Below are 11,439 nucleotides of genomic sequence, written 5' to 3'. Positions count from 1 at the left end.
CTTCCTCTTTAGTGAAATGTTACTTCATTTCTTTTCCCTATTTTCTAAGTGAATTGTTTGCTTTGTACCATTAAATTATGATGTGTGTGTGTATAATTGTAGATACGAGTCCGTTGTTAGACATGTTTTACAAATATTTTCTCTAGGTATATAGCTTATTGTTCCATTCTTTTAACAGAGTCTGTCAGAGAGAAAGTTTTAAATTTCAATGAAGTCCAATTATTGAATTTATTCTTTTACAAACTGTGCTTTTGGTTTAATGTTTGCCTAGCCTTAGACCCAAAGATTTCCCCCCATGTTTTCTTCTAAAGTTTTATAGTCTTGTCTTTTGCATTTAACTATACCATCGATTTTCAGTTAGTTTCTTTTTTATTTAAGTTTATTTATTTATTTTGAGAGAGAGACAGACAGACAGAGCATGTGAACGGGGGAGGGGCAGAGAGCGAGGGAAAGAGAGAATCCCAAGCAGGCTCCGCACTGCCAGCACAGAGCCCGAAGCAGGGCTCGATCTCACAACTGTGAGATGGTGACCTGAGCCGAAGTCAAGAGCCAGACGCTTAACTTACTGAGCCACCCAGGCACCCCCTTGAGTTAATTTCTATATAAAGGATAAGGTCGAGGCTGAGGTTCATTTTATGGATTGATTGATATTCCATGGATATTCAGTTGCTTTAGCACCATTTGTTACAAAGATTATCTTTCCTCCGTTGAATTACTTTTGCATCTTTGTAAAAAATCAGCGGGTCCTGCTTGTCTGTTCTATTTCTGGGTTCTTTTTTCTATTTCATTGATTTATGTGTCTATTCCTCAGCCCATATTACACTGTCATGATCACTATAGCTGTATAATAATTGGATGGAGTGCTCCTCTCCAAATCTTCTATTTCCCGATTCTATTTCTTTTAGCTGTTCTAGTTCCATTACCTTTCCAAATACATTGTAGAAAATCGTGTTTATATCTACAAAAAGTCTTACTGAGATATCGATAAGAATTGCATAAAACCTGTGTATCAATCTGGGGAGAAATAAGACTCGTATTATGTTGACTTTTCCAACCCATGGGTATGCTATGGCTCTCCATTTATTTAAATATTTTATTTCTGTCCTTTATTTAAATATTTAAATACTTATTTAATTAGAGACTATTTAGAGAATAATTAGAGAATCTTTAAATATTCTCCATTTATTTAAACACTTTGTTTCTGTCATCGGTGTTTCGCAGCTATCGGATTGTTGAAGGCGTCTTTTATCAAATGGAGGAAGCTACTCTCTACTCCTAATCTTCTGAGCATTCATGATCATGAACGGGTGTGAACTTTTTCTTGCACTGTTTTTATTGACATAAAATTCACATAACAAAGAACTCATTAGTTAAGCCATTTTATGTATCCATTTATGTTTAGAAATGGGTTTTTTCTAAGTCTCTTCATTCGGGAGAGACAAAGACAGTGCAAATGGGGGAGGGGAAGGGAGAGTCACTACATGACCCAGCAGTTCCATTCTTAGGTATATACCTGAAAGAAGCGAAAACTTGTACGTGAATGTTCATAGCAGTACTGTTCGTAACAGCCAAAAAGCGGAAGCAGCTCAAGTGTCCATCAACTGGTGAATGGATAAACAAACGTTGGTATATCCAATACGATGGAATACTATTCAGTCACGAAAAAGAAGGAAGTGTTGACACACGAACAAAATTGAAAACATTATGCCAAGTGAAAGAAGCCAGACACAAAAGTCACATATTGTATGAATCCATTTCTCTTTTAATTTTTTTTTAATGTGTATTTATTTTTGAGAGAGAGAGAGACAGAGACAGAGCGTGAGCAGGGGTGGGGCAGAGAGAGAAGGAAACACAACACCTGAAGCAGGTTCCAGGCTCTGAGCTGTCAGCCCAGAGCCGGACGTGAGGCTCGAACCCACAAACCGCGAGATCATGACCTGAGCCAAAGTCGGACGCTTAACCGGCTGAGCCACCCAGGCGCTCCTGTTTGTTTTATTTTCGTTAGCACTCTTCTCGTCACTATAAGCTTTTAGTTACTTTCCAGAGTTCAGAAACCGTTGATTTTGCCAGGTTTGTCATTGTTTTTATGGAAGGGCAGATTTTTGAAATGCCTCTCTTCACCGTTTTGGCTGACATCCTCCTCGAGTGATGCCTTACACAGAGTGATTTTCAAATACGGAACCAGCTTTGCATCTCTGGAATGAATCCTCCTTGTTCACGATGTGTCTTTCTTTTTATATGTTGCTCAATTCTATGTGATAATACCCTGTTCAGTACTTTCTTTATGCTGATATTCATGAGGGCTATTTGTCTACAACTTTCTTCTTTTGGACTCTCTTGACTGATTTTGGTACCCGGACGTTGCTGCCCTCGTAAAATAAGCTCAGGACTGTTCTCTCTTGTATTTTTTTTTTTGAAAAGATGTTACAAACTTGGTGTTCTTTTTAAAACATTTGATAGAGGGGCGCCTGGGTGGCTTAGTTGCTGAAGCAGCTGACTCCTGATCTCAGCTCAGGTCGTGATCCTGGTTGAGATTCTCTCACTCACTCTCTCTCTCTCTCTCCGCCCTTTCCCTGCTCAAGCACACTTGCTCTCTCCTTCTCTCTCTCAAAGTAAACTTAAAAAAAAAAACATTTGATAGAATGCACCTAGAATTTATGTGTGGTGGTAGAATTTATGGGAGGCTGAGGATTACTTTCTTGGGAATGTTAAAGTCACAAATCCAACTTCTATGATAGGTATAGGGTACTCAAATTATCTATTTCATACTGGGTGAATTTTGGTTCTTTGTGCCTTTTGAAATATTGTTCCGTTTCATCCAGTTCATCAGATTTATGTGTAGTTGTTCACACTGTTCCCTTATTATCCTTTTGATGTTTGCAGTGGCTGTCGTGATAGCCTCTGTTTCATTTCTGATATTAGTAATTTGTGCCTTCTCTTTTCTCGTCAGTCTTGCTAGAGACTTGTCACTCTTTTTAAATTACACAATTTTTTTAAGGTTTATTTATTTTTGAGAGAGAGAGAGAGACAAGGAGACACAGGATCCGAAGCACGCTCCAGGCTCCGAGCTGTCAGCACGGAGCCCCACGCGGGGCTCAAACTCGTGAACCGCGAGATCATGCCCTGAGCCAAAGTCAGTCACTTAACCGACTGAGCCACCCAGGCATCCTGAGACTTAGCGCTTTTATTGCTCCTTTCCAAGAATCAGCGACTCATTCCATTGATTTTCTATATTGATTTTCTGTTTTCTGCTTCCTTTGGGCTTAATTTTGCTCTCCTTTATGAGGGTTCTTAAGATTAGGTGACCGATTTGAGATTTTTCCTTTTTTTAATGTAAGCGTTTAATGGTGAACAAAATCTCGTCTCAGCGTTGGTTTGGTTTTAATGTGCTATATTTTTATTTTCATCCACTTCAATGTATTTTTTTTTATTTCCTTTGAGACTTCCTCTGTGACCCATGGATTAGTTGTTTTCAAATGCTTGGATAGTTTCTGTTATCTTTCTGGTATTGATTTCTAGTTTGATTCTTTTGTAATCAGAGAACATGTTCTGACTTCCATTCTTTTCATTTTGTTGAGGTTTGTTTCATGGCCCAGAATATGAACCATCTTGTACTATGTCCCATAGATACTGCGTTATTTTGTGTGTGTGTGTGTGTGTGTGTGTGTGTGTATGTGTGGTAAGATGTTTATATTTAGAATTAGCCAGCTGGGCTAAGTTTGGATGATCCCGCTTTTGTCGGCAACATCTAAAGCATCATAGTCAGGAGCCGGTTAAACATATGCCTCCTTCTCTTTATCGGGCCTGATCAGGATGCTGACCTTGGCCACCTCAAGTTGTAGAATTTCTTCACAGCCTGTTTGATCTGGTGTTTATTGCTTTTGACATCCACAATGAACACAGTGTGCTGTCACCTATCTTCCTGGCTGACTCAATGGTCAGGGGGAAGTTGACGATGGCATAATAGTCAAACCTGTTTCTCCTGGGGACGCTCTACTAAAGATATATTGGCTGCTTTGAGAGCCATAGTGGCTTGGGCCACTAGGAGTTGGGTGATGTCTGAATATTCCTCTTCTTCTTTTTGTGGCTGTGAATTCCTTTCAGCACTGTTTCCTTGGCCTTCAAAGCCTCTTCTTTGGCTTTGGCTTTGGCTTTGGCTTTGGCTTTGGCTTTGGGAGGAGCAGGGGCTTCCTTATCCACTTTCAGTGCCATCTTTGTGCCATTGACACTTTAAAAGAGTGGCTCGGTCCGTTAATCATCCAACTCTTGGTTTAGGCTCAGGTCATGATCTCATGGTTCGTGAGATCAAGCCTTGTGCCAGGCTCTGCACTGACCGTACAGAGCCTGCTTGGGATTTTCTTTCTCCTTTTCTCTCTACCCCTTCCCCACTTGTGTGCTTTCTCTCTCTCAAAATAAATAAATAAACGTTTAAAAGAATGTGTATTCTGCTGTTATTGGATGGAATGTTTTATAAAATGTTGATTACATCCTGTTGGTTGATGGTGTCTTAAGTTCTTATATATCCTTGATGATTGCCTAGAACTTTTATCAGTTGTTTATAAAGTTGTTTTTTTTTTTAAGTGTATTTATTTTGGGGCGAGAGAGAGAGAGAGAGACAGCATGAGCAGGAGAGGGGCAGAGAGGGAGAGATAGAATCCGAAGCAGGCTCCAGGCTCTGAGCTGTCAGCACAGAGCCCGACACGGGGCTCGAACTAATAAACCGTGAGATCATGACCTGAGCCAAAGTCAGATGCTTTACCAACTGAACCACCCAGGCGCTCCTCAGTTGTTTATAGAGGGGTGTTGAAGTATCCAACTGCAACTGTATTAATTTTTGCTTCACATGTTTTGCAGTTCTGTTGGTTTATGCATACAAATTTAGGATTTCTTTGTCTTCTTGGTAGACTGGCTCTTTTATCATTATCTAAAATTCCTCTCGCTTCAAGGAATTTTTTTTTTAATTTCAAATATTTATTTTTGAGAGAAGGACAGAGACAGAGTGTGAGCGGGGAAAGGGCAGAGAGAGAGGGAGACACAGCATCCAAAGGAGGCTCCAGGCTCTGAGCCATCAGCACGGAGCCCGATACGGGGCTTGAACTCACGAACCGTGAGATCATGACCTGAGCCGAAGTTGGACCCTCAACCGACCGACTGAGCCACCCAGGTGCCCCATTAGTTGTTCATTTTAAAACTAAAGAAAGACTCAAGAAAATAATGATATATTTTCTCATACAGAGATGAGTAAACTACAAAATGAGCTACTCTGGCTGTCAGGTTCAGTAGGTAGGTGTCTTAGTCTGGGCTCTCCGGAGAAACAAAATAGGATGTATGTATATTTTATTATCAGGAACTGGATTACCTGATTATGGAGGCTAAGAAGTGGTATCATTCCGGTCTAAGTCCCAGGGCCTGAGAACCAGGAGAGCTGATGGTATAGTTCCAATCTGAGCCTAAGTTTAAAGACATGGAGAAGAGTGATATCCCAGCTTGAAGACAGGCAGAGAGAGAATTCTCCCTTACTCAGCATTTGTTCTAGTCAGACCTTCAGTGAATTGAAGGTGGCCCGCCCACATGAGGGAGCACAATCTGCTTTACTCAGTCTACCAATCTCATCCAGACACAGCCACAGACACGCCGAAAAGAAGGTTTAACCAAGTGTTTGGGCGCCCGGTGGCTCAGTCAAATTAATACATATAGTTAACCATCAAAGGGTAGGTTACTGGGGGGCTTGGGGAGGGGGGGTCCATCGGTTAAGCATCCGCCTCTTGGTCGGCTCAGATCATGATCTCACGGTTTGTGGGTTCAAGCCTCGCATCGGTCTCCCCTCCGAGCACGGAGCGTGCTTAGGATTCTCTCTCTGTCTCCCTCTCTCTTTGCCCCTCCCCTGCTCTCTCTCTCTCTCAAAATAAATAAACATTGTTTAAGAGAAGTGTAGGTTACTGGTTTGACCAGAGAACATTTCTTTACACACTCCTCCTCTCCACCCCACACACATTCCTTTAAAAGTAGTTCACATCATTGGTTATGTCCAAGGTAGCACGGAAAAGCTCTTGTAATTGCCTCCTGAAGCAAAAACACCCACAGACTCTGGGAACATTACTCTTGGTGAACTCCTCCTTAGCCACTGCGATTGTGAAAACTTACTCATTCATCCGTAAAGAGGAGACTTAATCAGAGCCGAGGAATGCGCTCCGATGCCCTACAGAAAATCCTTGTGCCAGAGCTAAGAGGTCGAGAAATAAATTAGTCCATTTGTAAATTTTGTGACTTGAAGGACAAATACCATTTCCTGAATCAGAAGTGTGGCTTAAGACATTCTAATTATGTGACCTTGGCTATTTCATAGGATAAATCTTTTGGCCTAAAATCAAAGAGTATATCAAATGGCTCTAACGTGTGTAGTTTATAGGATGAGTGTCATTCTTACCCCGGATCTAGCCAAGCTGTATGCTTGGCTGAATAAGCATATTCCCTCTGGAGCACACAGAGTAAAGCTCATATGCTTCCTTGGGAACTTTCCTTTCCATTTATGAACTGTTTCTTGGCTCTCAATGAACAAGACAGCCTTCATTTTGTTTGTCTATGTATCTGAACTTACTCGTCTCTTTTTCTTTCTTTCTTTCTTTTTCCACTTAGTTTTCTGGTTCCATCAATTATTGTCGTCGTATATGTTTATGTCGAGTGGCATTTATTACAATTACAGTCTCTAACTGATAGATCGTTACATAGATCTTTCTCTCTCGAAATTGTCAAAATCGTAAAAAGCATCAGAGCGCAGGTACTCATATCGCACCATAAATCTTTATATTTCACTCCTAGGCAGATAGAATTCTAAACGATGTTAGATGACAGGTTGGTATCCGAAATGATTAATTTCCCCGTTCTTTCACACATGGCTATTTACATGAAACATAGTCTTTAAATAGACAAGTTACCAATAGGTGCAATCCCTAAATGCATGGAGAAGTCATTGCAACGTGACTCCCTTTTTTGGACCTGTGATCTTATGACCTTTCAGACACCATTCTCCTCATCCAGAAAAAAACGGTTCGCTTGCAAGAGGCCCTTGGGCATAACATGACATTTACAATACACAGAGTGTGCATTTTATGTTTATTTCTCATGTACTTCCTTTGGTTAAAGACGAGTATGCAATCTACGACATCCAAATAAATGATTTGACATATTTTATACAGCACATGTTCAAGTAATTAATTTTCTCATGGAAATGTCATACCATTTAACTCATAGTTATGAGCCAAATATTTGTGCAGAGGTTTGTAATGAATATATGCATAATCGCAGATTGCCCTATTTTCTTTGTACTCAAATGTAATTTAAAGGGACAGAATCAGGGTGTAGCCGTCTTCTTATTGTTTAATGCTTGATGCATATGAGGCTCTCAGCAACTCCTTGTTGGATGAATAAATAAATGACTGACCATTCTGGCAGACTGTATCAGATCCCAGGAGTTTAGGTTTTTGGTTAGTCTTATTGGAGTTTTATGACCAATTACTAACACAATTAACTGCACGTGACATGTTTTGAAAATACTTGGTTGTCAAAGAGTGCAGCAAAAATAATTATTGAGCTATATGAGCAAACCATGACTTAGAAACCAATTTGCATGCATCAACTAGGGAACATCTGTCTCAGATTATTTCCAGTAGCAGATAACAGAAATAAGGCTCAAACCGGTTTAAAAATAGGGACATCTAGGGGCACCTGGGTGGCTCAGTCAGTTAAGTGATTAAGTGTCTGACTCTTGATTTCGGCTCGGGTTGTGGTCTTGTGGTTCGTGAGTTCAAGCCCCACATCGGGCTCTGCGCTGACAGTGAGGAACCTGCTTGGAATTTCTCTCCCTCACGCTCTCTCTGTCTCTCTGCCCGCCCTCCTGCTCGCATTCTCTCTCAAAATAAATAAGTAAACATTAACAAAATAATAGGGACATCTATCGACATGCCCAAAGGTAATGCAAGCTCAAGGCACCATTGAGCAGGACTTGAGAGGCTTTCTTTCTCTCAGTTCTCTGGGCTCTGACTTCTTTCATGTGTTTTTTTTTTGTCCTCGGTCTGACTTCCTTCCTGGTTACAAAGTGGCTGCCAGCGCCCGCATGCACACATTCAACAGGAGAGAATAAGAAAGCATCTCCCCCAGGGGCGCCTGGGTGGCTCAGTCGTTAAAGCTCAGGTCATGACCTCGTGGTTTGAGGTTCGGAGGTTCGAGTCCTGCATCGCATTGGGCTCTGTGTTGACAGCTCAGAACCTGGAGCCTGCTTCGGATTCTGTGTGTGTGTGTCTCTCTCTCTCTGCCCCTCCCCTGCTCCCACTCTGTCTCTGTCTCTCTCGAAAATAAATAAGATGTTTAAAAAATTTTTTTAAAAACAAAAGGAAAGAAAGAAAGCATGTCCCCCAACCATGGACTTTTAAGTCCTTGCCTAGAGTGTGATTGGGTTGGCTAAGGTCATGTGGGCACAGCTGCTTGGGGAATGCCATACACCAATTGCCCATAAATCTGGGTTCTTGAAGGAATCGTTTGCAAAAACAGTACGATGACCTTGAATAGCTGGGAGTAATCAGGACCTATTCCTGGAGCTGAGGAAGGGGTCAGAGTTTCCTGAGTCCATTAGGTTCTGTGAAAATGAGGAGGGTGCTTGAACAGAATTGGGCTCTGTTCAGAAGAGGGAAATGGCACGAGCTGGGGAGGGACAGAGACAGAGAGAGAGGAGAGAGAGAATCCCAAGCAGGCTCCGCGCTGTCAGCCCGAGGCAGCGCTCGATCCCTCGAAGCGCGAGATCATGACCCGAGCCGAAACCAAGAGTCGGACGCTTAACCGACTGGGCCACCCAGGCGCCTCCAATACCCCACTTCTCTTAGAAATTACAAGTATTATATTCCTTTAGAGCTTTTTTAAAAGTTTTTTTTTTTTAACGTTTATTTATTTTTGAGACAGAGAGAGACAGAGCATGAACGGGGGAGGGTCAGAGAGAGAGGGAGACACAGAATCCGAAACAGGCTCCAGGCTCCGAGCTGTCAGCACAGAGCCCGACGCGGGGCTCGAACTCACGAAGAGTGAGATCATGACCTGAGCTAAAGTCAGACACTCAACCGACTGAGCCACCCAGGCGCCCCCTTTAGAGCTTTTTTAATTCAAGCCTTTATTTTTCTACAGCTGCTTGAGGTTCACAGCAAAATTGAGAGGAAGGTGCAGAGACTTCCCATACATCAACTGCCCTCACACGTGCATAGTCACCTCCATTATCAACATTCCCCACCAGAGCGGCACATTTCTTACAGTGGATGAACCTACACTGACATCATTATAACCCAAGGCTCATAGTTTACATTAGAGTTCATTCCTGGTGTTGCACATCCCATGGGTTTGGACAAACATAGAATGACTTGTATCCATCATGATAGTATCATACAGAAAATTTTCACTGTCCCCCAAGTCCTCTGTACTCCACCCGCCCATCCCTCCCTCCATCTCAACCCCTGGAACACCACCCTTTCTCAAAGAGGAATCAGACTAAACAATCAAAGATAAACATTTATTTATTTTTTTAATGTTTATTTTTTTTAATTTTTTTTCAACGTTTATTTATTTTTAAGGCAGAGAGAGACAGCATGAACGGGGGAGGGGCAGAGAGAGAGGGAGACACAGAATCGGAAGCAGGCTCCAGGCTCTGAGCCATCAGCCCAGAGCCTGACGCGGGGCTCGAACTCACGGACCGCGAGATCGTGACCTGGCTGAAGTCGGACGCTTAACCGACTGCGCCACCCAGGCGCCCCGATGTTTATTTATTTTTGAGGGAGAGACCCAGAGAGATAGAGCAAGCAGGGGAGAGGCAGAGGGAGAAGGAGAGAGAATCCCACGCAGGCTCCTTGCTGTCAGCACAGAGTCCGATGCGGGGTTGAATCCACGAACCATGAAATCATGACCCGAGCCAAAACCAAGAGTCGGACACTTAACCCACGGGGCCACCCAGGCGCCCGGTGCTGCCTATGGTTTTCTGAAAGAACGATTGCCTTTTCTTTAAGGTCCTGCTTTATGTAACTGTCAGAACCAAATATCAGGGAAGGCAGAATCCCTTATATGGAAAGAAGAAGAGTGTTACTCCTTTTAAATTGTCTTTAACTCCATCCTGTTCCATGCATATGCTGCATAAAACACATCCTGTGAAAAATGGGGCCATTCTTATGCAAAATTGTGAATCCTGCCCTTTTCACATAGAAGCATTTCCCCGGGGTTATTGGTCTTCTGAAAAATGATTTGAAATAGTCACATTGTTAGCCAGGCAATAGAAGTCCCCCAGTTAGTCGTTGTCTCCTTTTTAAAGTTCTTTCAAACATTTCTTTTAAAAATGGAGAGATAGGGACACCTGGGTGACTCAGTCGGTTAAGCATCTGACTTCAGCTCAGGTCGTGATCTCACGGTTCGTGAGACTGAGCCCCGAGTCAAGCTCTATGCAGCTAATGAGAAGCCTGCCTGAGATTGTCCCTCTCCCTCTCCCTCTGCGCCTCCCCCACTTGCACATGTGCGCACGCTCTCTGTCTCTCAAAGTAAATAAATAAACGTAAGAAAAAAGCAAGTGGAGGTATCACTTACAGACTGTGAAATGCATAGATCAAAAGCATACAGTTTGATGAGTTTTGACAAATGTAAAACACACCTTTATCAAGATGAAGGATATTTCCATCACTTCCAAAAGTACAGTATATACTCTGTTATGTCTGGCTTTTTGGCTCAGTTGTTTCGAAATTCACCCATGATGTTGTGTTTATCTGTAGTTGGTTCTTCATTATTGCTAGTGATATTCCATTGTATGGATAGGTCACAATTCGGTGATCTATTCACGGTTGATGGATATTTGGGTTGTGCCCAATCTGGGTCTATTATAAATTCTACCACTCTAAACCTTTTCTTTTTTTTCCAAATGAATTTTAGAGGGGGGTGAGAGATGGTAAGGAATGATAAATGGGTCCGTGATCAGTGATTCCTTCTTTTTCTTCAAAGATAAAGTGGGGCACCTGGGTGGCTCAGTCGGTTGAGTGTCGGACTTCGGCTCAGGTCACGATGTCGTGGTTTGTGAGTTTGAGCCCTGCCTCCGGCTCTCTGCTGTCAGCACAGAGCCCACTTCAGATCCTCTGTCCCCCTCTCTCTGACCCTCCCCCGCTTTCTCTCTCTCTCAAAAATAAGTAAAAACAGTTAAAAAAGAGAAGCAGAGGATGCGATTGAAAGACGGGAATAGGGGGATAATAAAAAATGAAACTAAAGGGGCTTTTGAGAGAGAGAGTCCAAGGGGGAAATGAATTTGTTATTTTTATTATTATTTTATTATTTTTTTAATTTTTATTATTAATTTATTATTTTTTATTTTTCTCATTTTCAAGTGATCTTTATTTTAAAAAATTTTTAATATAATTTATTGTCAAACTG

General features: G+C 42.0%; 1 pseudogene; it reads right to left on the bottom strand.

Annotated features, from left to right (window-relative positions):
* Positions 1-3,713: 3,713 nt before the first annotated feature.
* On the bottom strand, positions 3,714-4,212 carry LOC106972765 (60S ribosomal protein L23a-like; annotated as a pseudogene).
* Between the last annotated feature and the right edge of the window lie 7,227 nt (positions 4,213-11,439).

This window comes from Acinonyx jubatus, chromosome X, assembly GCF_027475565.1.
Source record: "Acinonyx jubatus isolate Ajub_Pintada_27869175 chromosome X, VMU_Ajub_asm_v1.0, whole genome shotgun sequence".
In the NCBI taxonomy this organism is placed as follows: domain Eukaryota; kingdom Metazoa; phylum Chordata; class Mammalia; order Carnivora; family Felidae; genus Acinonyx; species Acinonyx jubatus.
The sequence above is the reverse complement of the archived record's forward strand: the minus strand, read 5'-3'. Positions and strand labels throughout refer to the sequence as shown.